The sequence below is a fragment of the Periplaneta americana genome, chromosome 5, assembly GCF_040183065.1.
Source record: "Periplaneta americana isolate PAMFEO1 chromosome 5, P.americana_PAMFEO1_priV1, whole genome shotgun sequence".
Lineage (NCBI taxonomy): Eukaryota > Metazoa > Arthropoda > Insecta > Blattodea > Blattidae > Periplaneta > Periplaneta americana.
Window position 1 is genome coordinate 67,685,406 of NC_091121.1, and position 27,207 is coordinate 67,712,612.

At 33.6% G+C, this 27,207-nt stretch overlaps 1 protein-coding gene across 1 annotated transcript in view; it reads left to right on the top strand.

Annotated features, from left to right (window-relative positions):
* Nucleotides 1–27,207, top strand: part of LOC138700421 (uncharacterized) — a 928,427-nt gene that overhangs the window by 542,224 nt on the left and 358,996 nt on the right. The gene's annotated exons all lie outside the window — the stretch shown is intronic.

Consider the following 27,207-nt stretch of genomic DNA (forward strand, 5'->3'; position numbering starts at 1 on the left):
ATATTGGTATTGTGATTCCGATAAGTCGGATGAATACTAGAATATTGGCATTGTGATTCCGATAAGTGAGATGAGTACTAGAATATTGGCATTGTCATTCCGATAAGTCAGATGAATACTAGAATATTGGCATTGTGATTCCGATAAGTCAGATGAAAACTAGAATATTGGCATTTTGATTGCGATAAGTCAGATGAACACTAGAATATTGGCATTGTGATTCCGATAAGTCAGATGAAAACTAGAATATTGGCATTTTGATTGCGATAAGTCAGATGAATACTAGAATGTTGGCATTGTGATTCCGATAAGTCAGATGAATACTAGATTATTGGCGTTGTGATTCCGATAAGTCAGATGAAAACTAGAATATTGGCATTTTGATTTCGATAAGTCAGATCAATAGTAGAATATTGGCATTTTGATTGCGATAAGTCAGACGAATACTAGAATATTGGCATTGTGATTCCGATAAGTCAGATGAATACTAGAATATTGGCATTTTGATTTCGATGAGTCAGATGAATAGTAGAATATTGGCATTGTGATTCCGATAAGTCAGATGAAAACTAGAATATTGGCATTTTGATTTCGATAAGTCAGATGAATACTAGAATATTTGCACTGTGATTCCGATAAGTCAGATGAATATTAGAATATTGGCACTGTGATTCCGATAAGTCAGATGAATACTAGATAGTGGCATTGTGATTCAGGTAAGTCAGATGAATACTAGAATATTGGCATTTTGATTTCGATAAGCCAGATGAATACTAGAATATGGACACTGTGATTCCGATAAGTCAGATGAATACTAGATAGTGGCACTGTGATTCAGGTAAGTCAGATGAATACTAGAATATTGGCATTTTGATTTCGATAAGCCAGATGAATACTAGAATATTGGCATTTTGATTCCGATAAGTCAGATGAATACTAGAATATTGGCATTTTGATTTCGATAAGCCAGATGAATACTAGAATATTGGCATTTTGATTCCGATAAGTCAGAGGAATACTAGAATATTGGCATTGTGATTCCGATAAGTCAGATGAATACTAGAATATTGGCATTTTGATTGCGATAAGTCAGATGAATACTAGAATATTGGCATTGTGATTTCGATAAGTCAGATGAATACTAGAATATTGGCGTTGTGATTCGGATAAGTCAGATGAATATCATTGTTTAATTAGTGACGTAAGACATTGCAAAACATGAACCAAGCCAAAACAACATGATACAATTCATACTATTTTAACAATTTTTTTTGTAATTTAACACAACTGTAAGTCAATTACACAGCACTTAATGTAACTTATGAAGGTATTTGTTTATAATTTTAAATCTAAGTTTTTAAAATTTTGATTTTACATGTTTGCCAGACAATGTTACGATCAGTTAACTAACGATCATTTTTTGGTCGTAATATCTAATTTGGGTAATACTTTTAACATACTGTATACAGTATACAAATTATAATTTAGATTTAAGATTCTATCTTTTTAACTAAAAATTTAGCTTATACATAGGCTACTTACATACGTTTATCAATGATGTGTTCAGTATAAGTTATTTCCTAACAGATTGACCTGAAGATTCCTGAACAGGAGAAACAATATTTTTAATGCATGTATTATTTGAATATGTATTGTTCATAAACACAAAAATAATAAGATATGTCGAAGACGGAACCTTTCAATAAATATTCTAATATTCTGGAAGAAGACATTTAGTCTTAATCGAAGGAATTCTCATTTTGAGAATAGCATTAATGCAGCGAAAGTTTGCATGCACAGATCTAATTGTTCGCATTCGCAGAAGAGAGCCGTCTAGTAATCCACGCTATGTCGACTTGATCCAAACGGCTATCAAAGTTTGTCCTCTCCAGAGCTCCCGAAAGTCAGTCTCCTGAGACGTAGGAAGGAGGTCTCGGAAACAACAGCATCTACTACAATAATGCACTTTGAAGTTCGATATACGGATAAAATTTCTTAACCAACAAACCTCGAGGCATTTATAAAGGAGAACCTTCCATTATTTCAATAAAACCACTCTCTCTCTCCTACTGACATTGCATGGCAGCCGAGTCTCTTTGATTACGTGAACTGGCAATTCCAGAGATACCATCCCGATGTCCTGGACAGACTCTCCCTTACAAAAGACACTACTACCTCTCCCAAACTGGAAGTCCAAATTAATTTAACGTAGATGAACTGAATATCTTCCTCTCCACCCCCGCCCCTGCCACTAAGTTTATCCAGAAACTGTTGTGTATAAAAGCGCTATAGACTCCAACCGAGAAGCTGACGCAGGAGTTGATATTCCAGCGATATTCTGTAAATAGTATTTCGCTTGCTAATTAATGCTAATTATAAGTATTTCTATGGTCCTTGTTTGCTACTGTTCGTTTCAATACAGACCGCATCCTGACAGACAGTTCGTGTCACAATGACGCTCCTGCGATATGGATGCGCAGAGAAGAACAAATAGTAATGTGCTTGCATTAAATTAGAAATAACACGGAGTCCGAAAAATAATTAAAAATCTATTGACCATTTATCGATTATCGGGCTTTCACGAATCCGACAAAACCTACAAACACTTTTTTTTTTTGTTGTAAATCAGATTAATCAAACTAGTTTTTGAGCGTAACAATCTTGATCAAAGTGCTTGAAACAATATGTTCATTGGCCCAATGGTTTCACTCATTGATGGGATATCCCATTTTAGTAATCGAATTGTTTGATTGCTTCTATCGAGAAAAAACTGCACTCATCAAAACTGTCTAAGGATCGAACTCACAGTCGTCACTTATAAAATGAGGAAACAAGTAATGAGAGTTTAATTAGCACTTATTTTAGAATGTATTTGAGAGACGCTACTCTTTTATTTGCACTGAGCATTCTCTTGACATCGAAATAAATATGGCAACATGACTAGACGTTAGCGCTTTCGCACATTCAATTGTTTTCCAGCGCCTTCAGATTGTTGAATTGATGTTTTTAACGTAGACAGATACGGAAGTAAATACTATAGAGCTCAAAGTTACACAAAATGTCGAGAAAACATGAAGAGTCCACTGCAAGAATGATGGATGTCACTTTCTTGTCGAAAATGAACCAAAACTGTCAATGCATAGCTTAAGACATATAGAATGTACATAGAGAGTTATATGGTATTAACACTGATAGTCATTGTCCGGTAATGATCGGAAAATCTCAGTTAAGCTTTGAACGCTAAGCATTTCAAACTTTCAATTGCTTCTCCTGCAAAATGTATTCCAAATGACATCCATCATTCTTGCAGTGGACTCTTCACATTTTACAAAAGAAGAAAGAAGTTAGCTAAGAAAACTAGTTATGAAATATAAATATAAATCTGCACAAACCAACTGCAAAATAATAACACAACCAGGTATACAGAACCAGGTATAATTATTGGCATAGGTGTTTTTCGGACGGAACGTGGAGGATCCTAACATTTTAGATTAAGTAGGCTTTTGTGCGCCCCTTATGGAATAAGTTGCGTACCAATTATGTTGCCTGGCTAAGCCTATTCACTATCCCTGCATCGCGGTCAGTCACCAAATCTGTATACCACATCTCTCTGGTAGTTTGCCGTACCTCATAGATCTGAATCTTCATGTCTCCGTCAGGAAGGAAAGTAAGAATGCTGGGACTCTACCATCTACCAATCTTCATAGAAACCGCGGGAAACACCTACTACGGCGAATGATTGATTCGCCTTCGTGTAAGCACAAGGTGTCTCCTATTTTAAAGTGAAACGTTTATGCACTTAACATTCGAGAAATCTAGTTACACTTTTGTTTGTACGGAGACGATATATGTAAGTGTAACTTACAATATGTGTAACATTCAAGGTGCCTCGTAGTATTCCACACGATTCATCTCGCTCCATTCTGTGACGTGCCTCATGGTTTTCAAAACTGTCCGTCTCGCGCCATTTCGTATCTAATTATTGGATAGGGTGTATTTGAACTATTATGATTTAAAATCTTATAGCTAAACATCAGAATTCATGTTTGGGAATTTTCAACGTGAAAAGTTTATGCCAGGGATGCAGAACTTGGAAAGAGAGGGGTCGAAGCATGGGGAAAGAGTTTGTTCCCCCTTCCACAAGGCCGGACCCTTCAATGACGTAACAGTGACGTTTGGAAATCACACTGAATACATATCTCTTCTCCCCCTATCATATCCAATGACGCGAGGGTTGAAGAGAAGAGATGAGTTACGTATTTCGGCTTATGACGTCTGCCGCAATTGTAGCACAGTTTTGCATCCCTGGTTTATGCGCTTGTCTTTCTATAAATCTGGCCACACTTTCTGCTAATACGGTGACATCATCAAAATACGATACGTAACACAAGCGATAATAGCCGCACTGTCCCGCTCAGGCTTAGAATGTGTACAGTACGATTATTTAGTCCTGACAGTCGCTGACAATGTGCACCTGGGTCAAGCGAGTCCATTAAGTCACGTCAAGGGATGTTCGGGTTAGTCAGTCGCTTGCATTCAGAGCGATCGGATGTCACGCATGCAGCATAGCGGTATGTTTCCAGTACAGTTAAGTTGTACTGCTTTCCTTTACTGACCGCTCGTCCTTATCTCTACTCCGGAGCTGTCCCCACTACTGCTATTACTTCCCCTCTTTCGCGTCGCCGAGCTGTCAGGACTAAAATATAATAGGTCTGTACAGTTAATGTAAAAACTTAACGAAATATTCAACTTACGTAATTTCAATATAATAAAATTATTATTCGTACAAAAATTGGTTTGATTAATTAATTCTGAGACTAAGAAGATATAAATAGTCCAAGTTATTCTAAAGTTTACTTTGGTATTAATATACAACTAAATCTAATTCTATGTAACTAAATTATTATTATTATTATTATTATTATTATTATTATTATTATTAATTACAATTTCAATCAACTAAATTGCGTCGCGTCATACTGATATGAAATCGTTTCGACTATCAATTGCTTTGTTGTCTCGAGGCTAGGCCTCGTGGAATGACGAAGCAATTATGAAATAATTAACGGGAAGGCCCAGCCTTGTTGCATTTGAATGGGAGGATTATATAGAGAAACATTAAAAGAAATATCCAAATTTTATTTCAAGTTCCAAACATCCTCACAATCCCAACTATGCTCACTTTATTTATTACAGAAGAAAATAATTAAAATATGTCTTCATAAACCTATTGATTTTCCATCTCAAAAATTGTTTTTAGACTTTAATGTTCTTAAAATAAGACAAATTTATTACATTGTATTAATAAAATTTATACAATAAAAATCGAAATAATTTTGAATTGTATTCTCATAGTTATGAAACAAAAGGTATGAATTCTTTAAGATCGTTTGAACCGAAGTGCGACACTAATACAGTATTTAATCACAGTAGTAATTTAGGCCCAAGAATATACAGGGTGTTTCCGAGGTGGTGTTACAAACTTTCAGGGATGATGGCGAAGGGCACATGTATCGATTTGACATAAGGAACCCTGGTCCGGAAATGACCGAGTCGAAAGTGACAAGCAAAAATAGATCTGTGGAAATGAAATAATTTTATTCCTCTGAACACCTTATTTATGTGTATTTATCTGTACATCTTACACATACTGTATTCATCTGACGTTGTTTACGTTGTCTACTTACAGTATTCCATTCAGTGCGCTGTTTGAGGGATAGGGATAGGAAACCACACTAAAGTAATGCAGATAGCGTAATGTGTAACGGACAAGGTCTGTAGACAGCAATGTATGTGTACAAGTTGCAGTGTCCAGTCGATCAGTCCTAGTGAAATGGAAGAGTACACGAGAGCGGAATAAGCAGACCTGATTTTCGAATACGGATGAGCCAATGGGAACAATAGACAAGCTCACAGATTGTATCGGGTCAAGTACCCTCATAGGAGACATCCGACCCATACTATCTTTCCACGACTGTTCCAAAAGTTATGGGAAGGAGGGCACGTGGTGCCAAATTACAATAGGATACTTTAAAGTAGAAGGGTGCAAAGTGCCAAAACGAAACATTGGAGATAAGATAAACAAATGTAACTATAAGAATAATTGTACACATATTTGTGTCATGTTTTTTTACTGATAGAAAACAGCAATAGTAGAGTGTTTACTCATTAATAATATTTGTGTGTAAAGACATTATTTCTCCATATTTAATAATATAACACAGATTGTGAAAAGGGTTAAGTAATGGGTACAGTTGCAGTAGAATGGTGTAAAGTCCAATACCTATTTTTTCCTATTATGGAGCAATTTTTACTCAGAGATCTGCCTATAGAACTGCCTATGCTCCTCATTTGGAAGATATGGAGTCATTGCTGGTAGATCCCGCTTCTTTTCTGCAGTAAATTCCCCATTTTGTACTTTAACTTGAAACAATGCTGACTGCACATCTTTCATATTTTTTTTCCCCCTCTTTAAGCACTTTAATGGTATGCACTGCTTCATTATCATGGGACTGTTTCACAGAAACACTACCTGCTTTACTAACATCATATTGAATGCAACATGCCTTAGAAATATTTAAGTTCTTGACGAAAATTAGTTGATCAGCAGTATTTTGTATATTAAGGAAATCTGATTCTAGCATTGGAACTGTCTGAAATGGTTTTACAACTTTAGAGTCTTGTATGATTTTAAGCAGGTCACTATGAATGAAGGCTTTTGTCACTTTCTCTCGTTTTTCAATCAAAGCAAAATCAGAATCGTATTGCAAGAAACTGTGGCCACTGAGAAGGAAACATTGTCCTATGTGTTCAAATAAACCAATGGCAACTAAAAAGAGACACATGAAAACCATTACACGGTTTTTGTTTTGAGCTGCACAGTTATCAGATCAGATTCTTCTTGTTTGTTATGTCCATATTGATCAGTTTTAGCAGACACGAGGCAATCTCATTGACACCTCTACTCGCGATGCTTTCATCCCACATACACATGTAAGATGCATTTAATCACATCCACAAACTCTAAAGTTATAACGCGAAAGCTGACATCTGTAAAACATTTCGCTGTGCGTATGTTTGGGCACAGACATGACCTGTTGAAGATCCATTGCAAGGGAACAAGCATTACTATCAGGCAACTGTGAAAGACTGATGTCAGCCTTCATAATATTTTGTGCACACTCTGCCTTTCTATGATGAAGCTCAAGAGGGCGCTTACCGTCTGAAACTGCATGGTGCTGGCAACTTAACTTCTAAATATCTCGCTCATGAAACACAAGTGGATGTAGCCTCTTTCATACATCATCCTCCTAGGCAAATTGCACTTTTCTGCGTAATAATTTCGTTTTCTACGATTTTGGCACTTTGTATCTTTCTACTTTAAAGTATCCAATTCCATTTCCACAAAACTATTTTTGCTTATAACTTTCGACTCAGTCATTTCCGGGCCATGGTTCCTTATCTCAAATTGATACATGTTCCCTTCGCCATCATCCCTGAAAGTTTGTAACACCACCTCGGAAATACTCTGTATAACAAATTTGTATTTAAATATATCTTGTCAATTCTTATAGTTCTAGTATTAAATTTAAAAATTTATGTATGGATTTTATGAAAAATGAAAAATTGTAAATTTAAATTTATATATTCTTATTGCGTAGTAGACATAAGACAAATTATATTATATACTCATACTTCTTAATTTAAATTCAGCAATTGGCCTCTGAGCACGAGTTCTACACTTTCAGGGGCGAGCTAAAGTTTTATCTGTTTATATTATATTTTATGTTAAAATAACAATCGGAAATAGCATAAACATTTCATGCAATTAAAGCGAGTCGATGAATCATTCCCCTCCTAAACGGAAATGACAGCCAAAGAGATGTTGATGTAATGACGAGAAACAAACGGAAGAATCCGCATACATACCTTTAGAACTTTGGTTTTGTCCACCGCAAAATATATAACTAAGCCTTTGCCAGGCCATTTCAGAGGCAACTTTCTAGTTCTCATTAATTACAATTTAATCTTAGTTACAATATTTTTTAATATTCTATAGAAACATCTGAAATATTTCTCTTGAAAATCTTCATACGGACTCCAAATTTAAATGTTAACTGACATTTACAATCCTGATGCTGGGGCGCAGGTTCAAATATATTAGCCAGCCAAAAAAGTAAAAATAACAAATAGCAAACAAAAGCGTACTTGCAGCTAGACGCTCCAGGCAGCTTCCTGCGATGCATTGTGGCGTAACAAGGTTATAGAGTGAAGTGGATGTATTTTTGTTCCATTTGTATCTGGAGCTTCATTGTAGTTTTAGCTGTAGTAATATTATTTTTTAATGCAAATTAGTAATTCATTGTGAGGGTTTCTATTTTATTCTTATGACTACATGGTGAAGCATTGTTTTGTTTTTGTACAGCCAAACAGAATACGGGAAAAGAATTTCGACAATGAAAATGTTCTAATTCTATTGTGTTTTTTGTTAGAGGATGAACTCGGTTTCAGATACTTGGTAATTATGTAAAACTACATACATTCCTGAACTCATGTTTCTGTATTTCAGGGATATCCAACATCAAGGGTTTATTATTTAGCGTCTTATTTTCAATAAGTCAGTTCTTTCGGTAAGTTCATAATCGTACCTTAAGCGCTACTCTTTTTACTTGTAAATCCACTGGACTTGGGTTATATTTGTCAGGGGGAAATGCACATTAAACGAGTATATCTCCACCCTTCAGGAACTGATGGGAGTCCCTTGTTTTAGGTATCTCCTATATCGAAAAGAATAATTGTTTCATAACCTTCGTTTTGTGAAAATAGTTTTATTCGGCTACACCTGGTTGCATGTCCTTTATTTCACATTCCTGAAACCCATTTGAAGAATTTAATGTAGGCCTAACACAATCTTGGAATTGCAGTCAAATTATTTTGCAAAAATAAATTTTGAGTCATGAGAATTTAAATTACTATGGTGTACCAAAGTACATAATATACTTCCGTGCAGTAATTCTGCATTACCATATGGTGAAGAATGGGTAAAACGGAGAAAAATTCTCTCAGGCAACGGGATTCGAACCCGGGTTTTCAGCGCTTTATTCACTAAGCCACACCGGATTCAAATTCCGATGTCGGATTGAATCCCTCTCAGTTTAAATTCTACCTCTCTGTTCCCTTTTGGTGGCCTACCCTCATGTACTGCGTCACAGAATATTTACAATGGCACAATGTCCAACATTATGTACAGAGGTGCACTCATTACGAGTGATTAAGTGGCCGGGGTCCGACGGAACAAGGTGCCATCTTGAATCACGAACTCATTACTTACGCTTATCATTATTACTATGATGTACCGAGTACATATGATATTTCCGTGCTGGATTTCTGCATTACTCTATGGTGAAGAATGGGTAGAACGAAGAAAAATTCTCTCTGGCACTGGGGTTCGAACCTGGGTTTTCAGCTCTACGTAATGATGCTTTATACACTAAGCCACATCGGATTCAAATTCCAATGCCGGATTGAGAGGGATTCAATCCGACATTGAATTTTTCTCCGCTCTATAGATCTCGCAAGCAAGGAATACCGACGGAAGGAATGCGAATGAAACAATGCGATAAAATTGTAATTTTTCAGGATATGCAAATAAAGGATTGCAAAATTTCATGTAAAAATAATTTGAAAATTATATATTAAATGCTTCATTTTTAGACAGTATTTGGTACATATACACATTAAAAGCAAAATATATATCGTTTTCTTAACAAAACTCCATTTTGTTTATTTCTGCAGAAAGCGAGCTTTGGGAAAACGGTCCACAATTATAACATAACCTTCACAGTTCAAAATGTCGCATTAATAATAATTATACTTAATATAGACATATAATTGGTAGATATGACAATATTATGTGTTTCCTGATTCCGTCACGTCATTCCATCACTCGACTTTCTCTTGACGTATTTACGCTAAAAAAAATACACAAAAGGAATTGAATTGAATTTACAATTTATAACTTCAATTATAATTTGAAAACCACCATTAGGTTCACTAAGGCTTCCGGTTTAAACAAAAATTCAGCACCTCCCTCTTTCAAACTTTTGCTATTCTTTTCTAAATATAAAAACGTAACACTCTCAGAAGAGCTTTCGTCTATGATTCTGAAAGACTGCAAATTACTAAACTTCTCTCGATAGGTTTATGCAGCCTCAATATTACATGCTTGAGAAAACAGTATCTTTGCCCGAAAACGGAAACATTGCAATTCCGCACAAGCGATCGCGAAGCATACGTGGTAGTCTCGACCAAAATTACGACTCAGTCAGTCTTAGTGAAAGGCAAGATAAGAAGTCGAACAGTTTCATAATCTACTTTCTTAATTTTGTTTTGGCGAATGAACAACGTAGCTTGCAGTTAGTCGAATCACCGATACAGCGCTGTCTCCGTAACCAGGGTGTGGGAGCTCGCCCGCTGATAGTCGAATTAACTTTCGGACGGCAGATAAATTGTTGCAGCTCTGACCTTCCACAAAAGTCAAATATTTAGGAATTATTATAGATCAGCATTTACGTTGGGATAAACAAATTGATTTTATGTGTACAAGTATAAGAAAAACAATTTATAAATTCATAATACTTCGAATTTTTATCACTAATGAGGCATTTTTAATAATATTTTTAGCTTTAGTACAATCATTAATACAATATGGTATAATAAATTGGGGTGGACTAGCATCATCTGTACTTAATCCATCAATTTTATTACACAGAAGATTAATAAAAATTTATCTAACCAAAAATATGGATTACCCAACATATTTAATTTATACAGATTTTAAAGTATTAAGTATTGAAGAAATTTATAAATATAGTTTACTAACTTACTACCACAGAAATCAAATAAAACATAAATCAAATCGTATTCGAAGACAAAAGTCTACTTTCCCATTAATTGAGTCTAAATGTCATACAAGTGCAGCACTTAAACATGGTGCTAGTTTCGGCCCAAGACTTTATAATAAAATTACAAACCATTTTATAAATTAGAAATATTTTAAAATTGCCCCTTTTGAAAAAGAAATTTATAAAATTATTCATGATATATAATACTAACAAATGTGTGTATTTTTTACATTTTTATTTCTGTTAACTATATTCATGTTTTTATTGAATATCACTGGCTTCTGTCGGATTGTTAATATATATATATATATATATATATATATATATAAATGTGTATTTTCCTCTCTTTTTCTTCTTTTTTTGCTCTTGTGTGTTATTTAACGGTTTGAATTAAGTTACTCACTGTATTTAGTAAAATGTCTTTGTAGATTTTATGTTATATTATTGGCTAAGACCACACCGTACACGAGCCTGGCTCTTACGGTAGTGGCTAGAAACATATTTGTTTTATAAATTTAATTTGTAGTCACTTTGCTAGCTAAATAAATAAATAAAAATAAATAAACAGTGATCTTCAAATAATTGATTAGTAGGCCTAATTATTCAATAATTTCTTGTCCAATTGCCTATTGCACAATATGCTCTGTCTTTGTGGCAGCCTGTTAATACAGGCAGCTGTTATCGTTTAGATAAATAAATAAAAATACAGATCTGTCACTTTGTGATGGCAGTCCGTTGTTTGGGAGTAGATTTTGGGTTGAGTGACACATCCAGCGTAAATGTGCAAAGATAGCCTGATATAATGTGTAATAAAAATCATGTTTACACATAAGATAAATATTATTTCTCAGTAGAAGTAAACCCATGGTGCTACAGCCCATGAAGGGCCAAGAACGACCAGACGGCTGCTGGCCTCACGCCCACATGCCGAAGCAGAGGTGGACGAGCAATTCTTTCTCAGTATTTTAGTGTAATAAGACAGGTGGAAATAAACTTTTTTCGCCACAAGATTATACGCCATGCTTAGACCTGCTGAACCCTTATATCAACCGATTCTGAGAAACAACAAACACTTCACAGCAAAAAGGACATAAGAGAGCTGCCACTACAAAGTGAAATATCTACTGTATACACATACTACATTACATTTGATGTCTAATCCTGATTCAACAGATACTTTCAATTTCCCTCATTTATTTGTTATCTATAAGACAATTTTTTAACGCTAAAAAGGATTGTTCATCACTTGAGGTTACTGGAAAAAAATTCATCATCATCATCATCAACATCATCATCATATTTCAGGCACGAAGTTAGGCCATTGTTGGCCTGCTTCGGTTCCAGCTATACAGGATCCAATAGACGTTTCTGTGGACGTCCAGGTCGTAGTCCTTGAGGGTGGTATTTTAGCATTTCTTGGGGTGTCCGGCCAGCTTCCATACGAGAAATGTGTTCAAGCCATCTGTTTCTGTATTCTGTAATTTTTTCTTCTAATGGTTGCATGTTGAGTTCCTGCAGTATATCCTCGTTCCTCTTGTGGTCCAGAAGTGTGTATCCTGCAGTTCGTCGCAGATATTTCATGTCAGCTGCTCTTAATCTGCTGATATCTCTTTGTTTCAGAACCCAAATTTCGCTTCCATAGAGGAGAGTTGGTAGTGCAAGGGTTTTATATAGCTTTATTCTGGAATGTTTCTGTACTAAACTTGGTTTTAGGTTATGGTTTAGCAGTCCTAATATTTGTAAGAATTTGTTAATTTTTCTGCTTACATCATTCTCTCCTTCGTATGATATATTACATCCTAAGTATGAAAAGGAATTTATCTGTTCTAAAATCACATTTTCAACAACAATTTTGCTTCGGATTGGGTTTGTACCTTCAAATGCCATTATTTTGGTTTTTTCTGGTGAAATCTTCATGCCATGTTCTTCTATGATTTTATTTAGTTTAAATATACCCATCTGTGAATTGTCTTCGGAGTTTGCAACTAATACTTGGTCACCCGCAAAAAGAACTGTGTTTAGTCTTATGGAACTTGAAATTTCAATTCCTAATTTGTACTCTTCACACAAAAAGCGTATTATTTCATCCATGTATATATTGAAGAAAAAAATTTAGTGTACAAATTATTGGTTTTTAAAATACAGGTTCAAGCAAGCGACACTTTCTTGACATAACATCTTATTTAATTTGAACACAGTACCTGAACCACGGTTTTTGATAACACCATGTCCAGCTTTATTTTGACTGCACCACCAATGGGACTTTGTGCGCGGGAAATGTGTTCTGTTAGGGATTCTACTACTTTCAATCATTTTTCAGGAGGCATCACAAATGAACGCACTCTCAAAAATCATACACAAAATAAAACAAAATCAAGCACTTGATATTCAGGCTGCTAGCGCGCCAGTGATACAGAGAAATGGTGGTTTGGGGGTGGTAGCGACAGATAGATAGTGATGTTTAAGAATGCTGCCTTTGTGTGAAGTAATTTAATAGAACAAAAGCATGAAGTGGTTGGATTTTCATAGCTATCATCCATATGCAAGAAATTTCCAGCTACCGACTACAGTCAAGCAAAAAAATATGTGCTAAAACTAAAAAATTTATAATTAATTTTAAAAAAATATGCAAATTAGGGGTTTACCATCAAAATCACAAAAATGTGATAAAGTCTTATTACATGCAAGATCGCTTGAAATGTACAAACTTAACTTTGCATACTCGTCATCAACTCATCACAGATGTCCAAAACATGTTCAATGTTTTTGCGTGACTTTCAACTTGCCAGAAAAAAAGAAACATAAAATAAGCAAATAACTTGCTGACATGCATGTAGCAGGAATTTAGACTGACCTACTGTACTCACTGAGAAATACCGATTCAGCTATTGCAGTGTGCTAGCTATATGTCAACAATCAAGAGGAAATTCTCTTCAAAATATGTGACTGGTTCTCAGTCAATAAATTGGTATTAAATTGTAACAAAACTAACATAATTCAATTTAAATCCTGTCCGAATTCAACGTCGCAAATTTCTAGCGCAATAATTAACAACAGATCCCTATTAGAAACAACAACCAAATTTCTTGGCTTAAAAATCGATCATGTGTTAAATTGGAAAAATCATATTAAAGAAATTACCCCCAAACTAAATTCAGCTTGTTTTGCTATTAGATCTATGCAAAACATAGTAAATATCAATACCTTAAAAGCAATATACCTTGCATACTTCCACTCGGCAATGAGTTTTGGAATAATATTCTGGGGAAATTCCACAGATAGTAACAGTATATTTCTATTACAAAAAAGAGTAATTAGAATAATAGTAGATGCCAAATCTAGGGAATCGTGTAGGACTATTTAAAAAAAAAACTACAAATAATGCCCATGGCTTGTCAGTATATCTTTTCATTAATACTCTTCCTCGTATGTAATCGTGAAAACTTTGTAACCATTTCAACTGTTCATGGCATAAATACACGTCAAAAAAATGACTTTCATACTCCATCGGCAAGTCTATCGTGCTATCAAAAAGGAATGTGTTATATGGCAGTAAAAATTTGTAATAGTCTCCCTATCGATATGAAAAATGAAACTCAAAACATAAAATTATTTAGGGCCAAATTAAATAAGTACCTAATTTCTCACGCCTTCTATTCTGTAGGTGAATTCATGACATTCAATAACACTTCATGAAATTGATACTAAAACTTTTGTGTTGTACTAGTAGACTATATTGTAAATCTCGTCTGTATATATTTCTTCTAGGCTGTGACTAAAAATTAAGACTTTATAATAGTATTAAGTTTTTGACTTGTTCCATATTCTAGCTGTAAGCAATGTATGAATACCATGGAATGTTAATAAATACAATACAATACAACTGCTAACCTGGATGCAGTATGATGACACGGAATAATTAGTTAACATACATAAGTGTACCTATCACTAAACATAAATAGGAAAGTTATAAAATAAAGTGAGATGTTTAAAGTAAAAAGAAAAGCATAATTGATAAAAAATTATTTATGGTAGTAAATTGTGAAAAGGAGAAGATAAATAATGTTTAAAGTTTTAATGGTTATTATAACTGGTTTAAACATGCACTAAAACTAGACGTAAGTGCAAGTTTGAACCAATAAATTATTGAGATTTGCGATAAATTAATTAGTTTAGAAAACTGTATATTTATTATGTCTAACTACTTTTGTATATAGATCTTTTTTTTAATTATTAAGTAGTGTACTTTTGTGAACTAATATCAATAAATCTATCACAGTAAAAACATGAATTTGCATACGAATCCTGGCTCTAATCATAACACTATTTTATAATTTAAGAATTAATCATGTTGTTTTGAAATTGTATTATTTTATAATATACTTCATAATTACAATAATTCATTTCATTCACAAGAAAATATGTAGATGTTTCTAACCGGAATAGTTAACAGATCTAATTCATGATGTTAATGGTAACAACAATATAATTAATTGGAATTTGGCCTGGAATTCAGAAGTATTGAAGAAAAATTAATTCCGCATCACAAGCACGATTTTAAACCGAAAGAGAAATATAATTACAATTTTTATAGAAACATATAATATAATATTCCTTCCTTCGTTTATTTTGTAAGTTATTTCAGAACTAGCCGTACCCGTGCGCTCCGCTGCACCCATTAGAAATAAATATAAAGTAATTACATAATTAAAAGAGGACATTTGATCCAGGGAACATTCGTGTTTGATAGAAGGATATATCGTTTATTATGTTACTTAATTTAAATTGTATTTAAAAAATTAAAATGCGATCATTTTGATCCAGAGACCACTCATTCGGTCATAAAAATTATTTTAGGAAATACAGGAAACTAATGTACAGAATAGCCTATCAACTTTTCTGTGCATAAGAAGCTATTTTAATCTTACCTGTCCTCGATTCACTCAGAAGTTACTATAATAACATTATAGCATTATGTTCATCTAGAGAAACTGCACTTTCCAATGGTGAATTAATAATTAATTATACAAATCGGTTAATTTAGCTTCCGATATTACTTCATACAAACACAGAAACATTCTCTGTATGCTATGTTTCATAGCTTTCGATTGTTGTTGTCCAAGGCGCCTTATAGACGAAGTCATTTGTTTTTTAATTCATTACACGGCCTTAGATGGCAGTTATTTTAATTTTAAAACTAATTTATCTCATTAAATATCAGTCCTATCAAACTTTTTCAAGGAATAAAACTTATCGCAAATTATTTTTAAAGAAACGTTTGTTATGTAACATTTTTCACAAAAATCATTAATAAGCGAGATATTTCGATTTATTTAATTCAGGCCCCCTTATAACCCCCCCTTTTAAATAATGTATTTTGAATGCGATGTAGCCTAAAATCTAAGTTACAACGAACTTAACTTATATTCCAATTTTCATCGAAATCCGTTCAGCCATTATCGCGTGAAAAGGTAACAAACATCCAGACAGACAGACAGACATGCAAACAAAAATTTCAAAAAAGCGATTTTCGGTTTCAGGGCTTTTAATTATATATATTAGGACCAATTATTTTTGGAAAATCGAAAATTACCAGAAAAATTTCGGCTACAGATTTATTATTAATATAGATTTAATTTATTTTGAATGTAACATAATACTTTAACTTGTATGTTGTTTTTAACATTTTCATAAACAAATTTTGTACAATGCTTTTATTCATATTGTTATTTCTTTATAACTTTTAAAAAAATCTCATAACATTTTTTGTTGTGAATAGTACTGTGTTGTCATAAATTCTTTTTAAACATATAATGTTGTCATTTTTCATAACATTATTTATTTGGTCTCTAATATTAAAATACAGATAAAAAAATGATTAATGTGGATATGAATATTCCTGGTACATCTACGAAAGAAAAACATTAATTCTCTGGTTATAATGCCTACCCAAAGGAAGATAACTAGATACGCCACTACGGTGGAGCATCTATGATACGGGGTCACAACGTAAAAGGCAATTCCTTTCTTAATACTCTCCACGTGTACCAAAGCTGGTTTTATGTCACTCTTTTCCTGTTACAGAGTCTGATTTTATCTTATTGTAGAACTTCGTTCAAAGGTGGGGTACGTTTCATTCATACACACACAAAATAAATCTACAGTATGTATTCCTTTTTATATGTTCACTTTTGAGATGTCTCTACAAATGAAGACTTTGAAGAAATACTATATACATCTTTTCAGTAGGAGTTTTTGGCCTTTCCATAATTCCCCACGACCACACACATTGAAAAGCAAAAGAGTGGAGGATGGAAAGGGGAGGAGATGTAGTACTGTCGGACAATGAGCTTGAATACCATGCAAAACTTCAATCTGACATGCTAAAGTGAAATCCAGACGTAGAGAAACAAAATGTGTTCAAAAGCTACGGGCAGTCCTGCAATATTTGTTCCTCCAGATACAATTCAGGGAAAGACATAAACGAGTTTCCATTATCTGCGTTCTGCTGGTACACTGAGCACACTTTATGATGTTTAAAAGAAAGAAATGAACAAAATTGCTTTTATTCATGTACTGCAGGACTTAATTTTAAACAACTGATCTTACTGAAATAATGCCACGATATTTATGTTTAATTTCATATTCTAACGATGACATACATTAAACATTATTTCACTGAAACTAATTTATGTCTTCCATTGTGTCGACAGGACCAACGACAAATTAAACTTAATTTGTCTCAAAAACAAAATACGAAGTGAACTCCATGACTGATTTCAAGTTTTATTAAATTAGTGGCCCTTATCACCTATCCGTTCAACATCTACTCGATGAATTTAGTGAAGAACTGTCTTCAGAACATGGGAGGTGTGATAGTAGGAGGAGTCACCCTGAGTGGCACAGTCTCGGTATAGCGCTGGCCTTCTGTGCCCGAGGTTGCGGGTTCGATCCCGGCCCAGGTCGATGACATGTACTGTCCGTTATTCAGGAGAAGACGAGCGGCAAGAATGTGACCTTCTTGACTATCGCTGTTGATTATTATAAACATCGCTCAGATCAGCATCCCAGTAGCCAGGTTATTACTCGTACAGGAAACATGAGTAACAATGCGTATGGAAATTAAAGCTAAGTTGAACAGAAGGAGACCTAATGTTTCCGCTTACAGCAGTACAAATATTTCATGTGTTGTCGTACGTTATCTGTTCACATCCCTTCCTCCTCAGTCCGCTCTCGTCTTCTCCTGAGTCACCAACAGTAAGTGTGCTTAAATGCGACAGGCTCATATCCCTAGATTTAGTGGCATGTAAAAGAACTCCTGCGGGACAAAATTCCGGCACACCGGCGACGCTGATATAATCTCGACAGTAGCGAGTGTCGTTAAATAAAACATAATTTAATTTTTAATGATAGTAGGAGGAAGAAGAATAAAGTGCATAAGATTTGCTGATATGCGTTGTTAGCAGAAAAGGAGAGTATAAAGGGATGTGCTACTGGAGCTAAATGACACCTGTGAGCACTATGGGATGAAGATAAATGTAAACAATACGAAGACCATGATTGTCGGAAAGAAAATATAGGCAGTAACATGAGTTGCTGCCAGGAAGTTATAAGGAGAATGGCAATGGCAAAGGAACTTTTAAAAGAAAAAGGAGCATCTTCTGCGGACCTCTGGAAAAAGGACTAAGGAAGAAATTAGTGGAGTGCTTTGTGTGGTGTTTGGCATTAGTTTACCAAAACTTTGGTCTTGCGGACTTATGCTCTTTTCAAAACCACTGATTGTACACCATGCCCCCAGAATGGATCATGATCTCTTACCCACAAAGACGCCTCAGAAGACTAGACAGATTCCTAAACAAGTTTTGGATGAACGAAACAGGTTTAGCCTACAGAGGAGTAATTCGTGAAGGGTTATGATAATGATGATGATGTACAATTTCCTTCATTCAAACAATAAAAATGTCCCAAGGAAAACTGTAATCAATTGCCAAAATAGAAATGAAAAGAAAAACCGATGATAAAATTGGCTAATCTTATAAACAATCCTAAATTAATTAATTATGAATGTTTTACCTACCCTATCTCTTGCTTACATTCCCCACATTTAATAAAACCGTTGTATCTGAAGACGGGAACTTTCATGCTTAAAATAAGGCCTAGTTAGAAAAGGTTGCAACTGAACGATGTTAGAAATATGAATTTGCTCTGTTGTAGTATATATTTTCTGTTAATAGAAAATCCACAAACGATTAGGGAAAACACGGAAATTTTACTTGAAGCAACTAAAGCGATAGCTTTGGAAGTAAATCTCGAAAATACGAAGTATATGATTATGTCTCGTGACCAGAATATTGCACGAAATCGAAACACAAAAATTGGAGATTTATCCTTCAAAGAGGCGGAAAAATTCAAATATCTTGTAGCAACAGTAACAAATATAAATGACACTCGGAAGGAAATTAAACGCAGAATAAATATAGGAAATGCGTGTTATTATTCGGTTGGGAAGCTTTTGTCATTAATCTGCTGTCGAAAAATCTGAAAGTTAGAATTTATAAAACAGTTATATTACCAGTTGTTCTGTATGGTTGTGAAACTTGGACTCTTACTTTGAGGGAGGAACAGAGATTAAGGGTTTTTGAGAATAAGGTGCTTAGGAAAATATTTGGGGTTAAGAGGGATGAAGTTACAGGAGAATGGAGAAAGTTATACAACGCAGAACTGCACGCATTGTATTCTTCACCTGACATAATTAGGAACATTAAATCCAGACGTTTGAGATGGGCAGGGCATATAGCACGTATGGGCGAATCCAGAAATGCATATAGAGTGTTAGTTGGGAGACCGGAGGGAAATAGATCTTTGGGGAGGCTGAGACGTAGATGGGAGGATAATACTAAAATGGATTTGAGGGAGGTGGGATATGATGATAGAGAGTGGATTAATCTTACACAGGGTAGGGATCAATGACGGGCTTATTTGAGGGCGGCAATGACCCTGCGGGTGCCTTAAAAGTCATTTGTAAGTATGTAGTATATTTTATTAATTACCAAGAATGAATAGACCAATAAATGTAGCCTACCTGAAGGTCGAATGTCTTTTACATCCAAATAGAAACGTAAAGCAAAAGAAAATTGGTTAACATTTCAATCCTGCTGACAGGCTTCAGAACTTGTTAAAAACGACTCCAGAGCAACCATATCCACCCCTAAGTTACAAAATAGCTTCTATTATATACTTTTTCACGCTGTAAATCGTAAATATTGCGTGAAAAGTAAGTGGAGAGGTTCAAACGTAAGGAAACTTGTGAACAATGAGAAGGAAATTGTAAAATTGGACCAGAAATGGCGGTTAACGAGACCATAAAGAGGTTTATCCGGTGGCATGACGTGGGGTGATTACGGGCGTGATGGATAGTGGCCGCAACAATAGCTCTCGCGCTGGCTGAGGTTGGTATGATTGATGGCTCGTGTGGCGCGCCGCTGCGCCGGCCTAAATACCAACACAGCAATTGAATATCCCCCAACTTGCACACATTTCCCTCACATGGAATGAAAATCTGATCAAGAGGGGAAGTTATTCTTCTCGACGTTTACATAAAACATCAAACAGTTTTTCATACTTATGTTCTGACAACATTTTTCATTAAGAAGGAGGATATGTAAGATTTTTGGCTGTTTTGAAAAAGAAGTGAGAGATGAAGACAAAAGAAAAAAATTGAAAGAAAAGAAAAGATATAATAAAAAAATCACCTATGTGTACTCTTCCAAGTCCTAGTAATAGCTTCTGTGTGTACTATCCAATTCTGGCCAAATCTGATATACGGAAATAACTCGTAACATTTCAGACCCATTAATAACTTCTATGTGCATTAACTAATTTTCACCAAATCTTTTAAACGAAAGTAACTCATGTGTACATTTCCAGAGCCATTAATAACTTCAATGTGTACTAATTAATTCTTACCAATTTTGATCCATTCACTAATAAATTTTGTCTATATCTTTCAGTTCTACTAATAACTTCAATGTGTACTAATGAATTCCTACCAATTTTGATCCATTCACTAATAAATTTTGTGTATATCTTTCAGTCCCACTAATAACTTCAATATGTACTAATGAATTCTGACCAATCTTGATCCACTTACTAATAACTTCTGTATATATATCTTTCAGTCCCACTAATAACTTCAAAGTGTACTAATGAATTGTGACCAATTTTGATCCACTCAATAATAACTTTTGTGTATATTTCAGTTCCATTAATAGCTTCTATGTGCACTAATCAATTCTGACCAAATTTGATATTCGATTTATCTTAGCAAAACATATTCCTTCGATTCTATTTCTATCAAATCATTTGTCAGTTTAGAAATAACACCCATAATTTTTGTATAATTTCTGACTTCGGAATAGCTGGCTGATTACTAAAATATTGAGATAATATCAACTAACTTCATCTTAGACGCTTCTACTATAGTTTTGATTTATAAGAAATTCCATTTGAGTTTTGGGAATATCTCAACAAACGGAATTCATTACCATTGAAATACGATATTAGACTGGGATGGTGACTGGGTGATATTAGCTTTGATCTAGGCGAGCAACTATCGAAATGTTTTTCTTATGCAATTCTGATTCACAAAACAAGAACAGGATTGTCTAATGACTTGTGCATCTACGATACGAGGCCACAATTTAATGTCTTTTATTTCATGTTCCTTAAAACTCATCGTCCTCAACCGGTTTTGATCTCGCTAACTTCTAATATAACTGGGGAACTATTAATAATGGAATTCCTCAAGGATCAATATTAGGTCCCCTACTTTTTCTAGTGTTTATAAATGATCTTGCCTCCCTAATAAAAGATGTAGGTCATCCCATATTATTTGCAGATGACACAAGTATAGTAATTACAGCCAATAACTCCAACACATTCTAATCTTCAACAGAGGAAATTCTCTTCAAAATATGTGACTGGTTCACAGTCAATAAATTTGTATTAAATTGTAACAAAACTAACATAATTAAATTTAAATCCTGTCCAAATTCAACGTCGCAAATTTCTAGCGCAATAATTAACAATAGATCCCTATTAGAAACAACAACAACCAAATTTCTTGTCTTAAAATCGATAATGTGTTAAATTGGAAAAATCATATTAAAGAAATTACCCCCAAGCTAAATTCAGCTTGTTTTGCTATTTGATCTATGCAAAAGATAGTAAATATCAATACCTTAAAAGCAATATACTTTGCATACTTCCACTCGGTAATGAGCTTTGGAATAATATTCTGGGTAAATTCCACAGATAGTAACAGTATATTTCTATTACAAAAAAGAGTAACTAGAATAATAGTAGGTGCCAAATATAGGGAATCGCGTAGGACTATTTTCAAAAAACTACAAATAATGCCCATGGCTTGTCAGTATATATATTTTCATTAACAATCTTCCTCGTGTGTAATCGTGAAAATTTTGTAACTAATTCAACAGTTCATAGCATAAATACACGTCAAAAATGACTTTCATAGTCCATCGGCAAGTCTATCGTGTTATCAAAAAGGAGTGCGTTATATGGCAGTAAAAATTTTTAATAGCCTCCCTATCGATGTAAACAATGAAACTCAAAACATAAAATTATTTAGGGCCAAATTAAAGAAGTACCTAATTTCTCACGCCTTCTATTCTGTAGGTGAATTCATGACATTCAATAACACTTCATGAAATTGATACTAAAACTTTTGTGTTGTACTAGTAGACTATATCGTAAATCTCGTCTGTATATATTTCATCTAGACTGTGACTATAAATTAAGACTTTATAATAGTGTTAAGTTTTTTGACTTGTTCCATATTCTAGCTGTAAGCAATGTATGAATACCATGGAATGTTAATAAATACAATACAACAATACAGAAGAAAACCACTCAACAACAGAGGAAAACAAAGGAAAGTCATACGTAAATTATGTTAAAATGTTTGTAAGAAATCCGTAAAATTTAGAGCAACTTTAGTACGTTCTTTGTTGTTACGAGTGCTCTCAGCTTTGGGATTAATTCTCTCGAGGAAAGCATACCTGAACGGAAGATGTGCGGCAAATCCTATCAACCTCAACTATTTCTGTTTATAATTAATCCCTCAATTATAGTTGCTGCTCATAGAGAGGGGATTTGAATTTGGAAGCATGACGCTATTGTATCAGGCCATTCAGAGAGATGAGAGCTAATGAGGGGTAGGGGGTCGATAAGCCCCCGGATATTATTCGCAGAGCTTCGAGAGCCCCGTGCTTCAAATGAAGTGCGCCACTGCTAAACTTTCTTATGTAATTCGGGCTTACCGAACCTCACTCACGGGAGAATTCATCTGATTTCGCAGACAAATGCGGTCAGACAGATGACTTTACAGGTACCAAACTATTCAGGTCAAACTTCTGCGCAGAAGCACACTCGTTATGACTTGCAAGAGTTTACTCTCAGATTTCATTTCTTAATCTATTGAACACAAATGTGGTGAAACTTTGCGAATAGGCCTACATCGGCACTTGGTTAAGATAGTAAGAAATGACATAGTAAGGGGGGACATACACCTTTAAGTACTTTTAAGTATTAAATATGGTGAAATTCTTTTTTGTTTTCCTCACCAATGAATAAATATGTATCATTGAAATTTCATATGCACAATATACGTCATTTCTACAATTGTACACTACTTTCAGATTTAGTATAACATTTATACCGTTATGGATAATTAGTAATTCAAGATGACAGCTGCATTTTGTGCATTGCAATGCCGTTTCCCTGTTAATTTCCACAAATATCAATATTCCTAAGTGATTCTTTTTTTATTTATTCCTGAATCTCATATGAACAATATAACTTAAAATATTTATATATCTTCACTAGAAATATTTTTTATAATTTCTATTTTAAAGTTTTTTTTTAATTTTATTAGGTCAAAACTATTAAAAAATTAACTATACGTGTTAAGGTATTAGGTACAGGTTACAGCAGTAAAATTTTGCAAATATTCAGCATTTTTTCCCCTCCATTACTGTATCTTGTACAATAATGAAAATTAGTATGTGTGAAACGCTGTCCTTCTGCTATATGAAAAAAATATTTTACAGGTTTATTTTTTGGTGCTCGGAGTTCTTTACCAAAATTTAAATATAATTTTTTTTAAACAATTATCAATACCATCTTTTGAAATTCAAAAAATAATCTCGCAAATTCTTAAAGATTCCCTGTAGATTGTACAATTTCATTTATACTACTCAGGAGGTCTTAATTACGGATATGCTAATTTTAAATAACATTTTTTTTATTTATAACTATAATTTTAAGGTCATCTTCTAAGATTTTATTTTATAATTGATAATCAATGGTCCTTAATTATTACATTTTATTTTAATAACAATATTAATATTTAATTAATTATATTTATTTGCTCTTAATTTCGGATCCTCGTGGTCATCCTTAATTAAGGCCGGACGATTTATTTCTCTCTCTCATTGGTTCTGAGTTGCATTGTTTTAGTTTAGAAATCTAAGCTTGTATCCTGATAAAATCACATTATTTACTTCTTTCATTTTCTGAATTGTACTTAATTTTATTTGATTCTGGAGCGCTAAAACATTTTCGACAAATTCTTACAATTTAAAGTGTTCAATTTAATTCTAATAAATTAGAGACATTACTTGACAAGTATAGTAGAAGTTCAGACATGAATAATGATTCATAAATCTGTCTCCCATTTTCTTTAAATAACCATCTCTTTAGAAAGTCTACAAATAGAAGAGAGTAATAATAGTGAAACTACTTCATAGTCGTCTAATTAATGTAGGCCCTACTTGGACTTTGTGCTGCCATTCAATTCTGTTTATAGAATCATTGGACATAATTTCGCCATGTAAAATGAATACCAAGAGGTTTAATTTGCATTTCAGTGTAAAAACTTTTGACTTAAAAAGACCTTTGTAGTTGAAATTTTTCTGGAACTCTATAAAGTGCAGTCTAGAATTAAAAATGATGTTTTAAATTTCGTAGGGAGTTAATTTTATAGGAAAGGGTAAGTAAGTGAACGTCCAATATAATTACGTACGAACTTATTTTAACCTATAAAAATTTAAAATGTATTCAAATGTCACAAAAACTAAGATGAGTTTCATATGATATTGTGTACAAGGTGGAAATGAAATAACCTAGCAGATTAAAACGAACGATAGGGTAGACTTAGGTAAATAAAAAACCTATATTACGTTTCGTGATTAAATGCACGGTTAATTAGAAAATTAAGATTGAAGTTTTAGCAGTCCGGCAACATCGCCGCTAACACACACTACTCCTGACACAGATGTAAGAAGTCAAAGGACTCGGTAGGTCTCGGTAGCTGAGCTGCTCCCTGCCTCGACGTTGTCACTTGCTGACATCGTACAGTGACTTGAATTAGAGGTTTTAAAACTAAATTTCCACGAAAACCGTGAAATACGTTAAAGGGATAAAATTATTCTTTATTAGATTTCCTACCAATATGGACAAAAATTACGATGCTACTCGCAATAATTACCGAGTAAGAGGTTGTTAAACATTTGAGAAAAAACTTTTTTCTGAAAAAAAAAAACTATGAACTTTCCACCAATATGATATTACAGTTTTTTGTTACACAAAACATGAACTATTCGCTCTGAAAATCTGCAAGGCTATTTCACTTCTACACTGTATATCTTTTCTGTGAATTTTGAACTTATTATATCGAGGTGTACATGTTAAAATATTCATTCTAATACACAGCATTGATATTAATATAGCTTTTTGTAGACTTTTTCAGCAACCTATATATGTGTTTCAGCATCGATATAAAACTACGAGGTTATTTACAACAAACAATCAAATATAAACATTTTCATTATTTCAAAAACCAATATTTACACTAAACTGAACAGTTTCACATATCGGTATTTTGTGCCTATTTTATTTTATGAAAAAGTGGGAAGATAGAAACGAAGCTAATAAATTATTTGTTGCTGCATACAACGTAAATAAATCAGTAAACTTACAATTAGAGTAAGTTGTATTAAAAATTTTAAATTTCATTTTAAAAAAGTTAAAAAATAAGGAAAGAACACTCATGGACAAAACTATTTTAAGGTAATAGAAGACCAAACGTTTAGGATCATGAAAATGAAAGGCTTAGAGATGTATATTTCCCAATATGAAAATAAGATTTTTTAATTTCAAAATCAGCTAAACATATTTTATATTATGTTAAATATTTGCCTTCTTGTGCGGTGATGGAGATGGTGATGGTGATGGTGATGGTGATGATGATGATGATGATGATTATGTAATATTACTTATTGAAAGTATTCCATACTTAGTACTTTCTTTATTAAATGTATTCTCATCCTAGAAAAAATTGTGTTGATTTTAGCATACTAAATTTTAAGAAGATGTAACCAATTGTATTGTTACCAACCTCAGAAGTTTTCCAATGTATTCTAAAAACGTTTCTAAACGAAATTCTGAAAATTACTTAGACTATTTCATTTATATGACGTATTCCACTTTCGACAATGAAGTGTAATGAAATTCTGAATTCCAGCCAATCACAATCATACATCGCGATAATTTTCGATGCAGTTCGATTTATCACTATCAATTTACCGCATGATCGTTCTTTTGTTTAGTCAGTATCGCCAACTGTTTCCCGTAACTCGACGAGCATGAATCCATTGTACTAAATAAAGTGTGAAATCCTACTTCCACATCTACATCTTCATCTTCTAATTCCATGTGCATTGTATCTAACGAAAATGACACTGCTTCATAACAACTGTTCATTTAATTAATGTATTAATCAGGTTATTTGTAATTATATTACAAAATGTTGAAATTAAATTATGATTTCAGAAGATAATGAAAATGTATTTCTGTTATAATAACAAGAGAAAAGCGCAATACATGTAATTAAAATTATTAAACCTGTATTTTGATTTTCTCAATTGGCATTACTGAATAACATCCAATTTGTTTATTGCAGTAATCGATATTCATCTATTTCAAATTCACAATATCTGAATAGGTTATCCATTCATAAATATACAATTGTTAACATTTTATAAGCGAATTTTAGTGCTATATTATTTACATTTTTATTTTATTCACGAAATAGTCCTAATAAATTCACTCGAGGTCTGAGATTACTACAGATAAAAATATCACGCAATGTAAATTAAATTATGATACTTAGTTACTTTTCTGTAAAATCCCTTTACAAGTACGGAAGTTATTCAGAGATTAC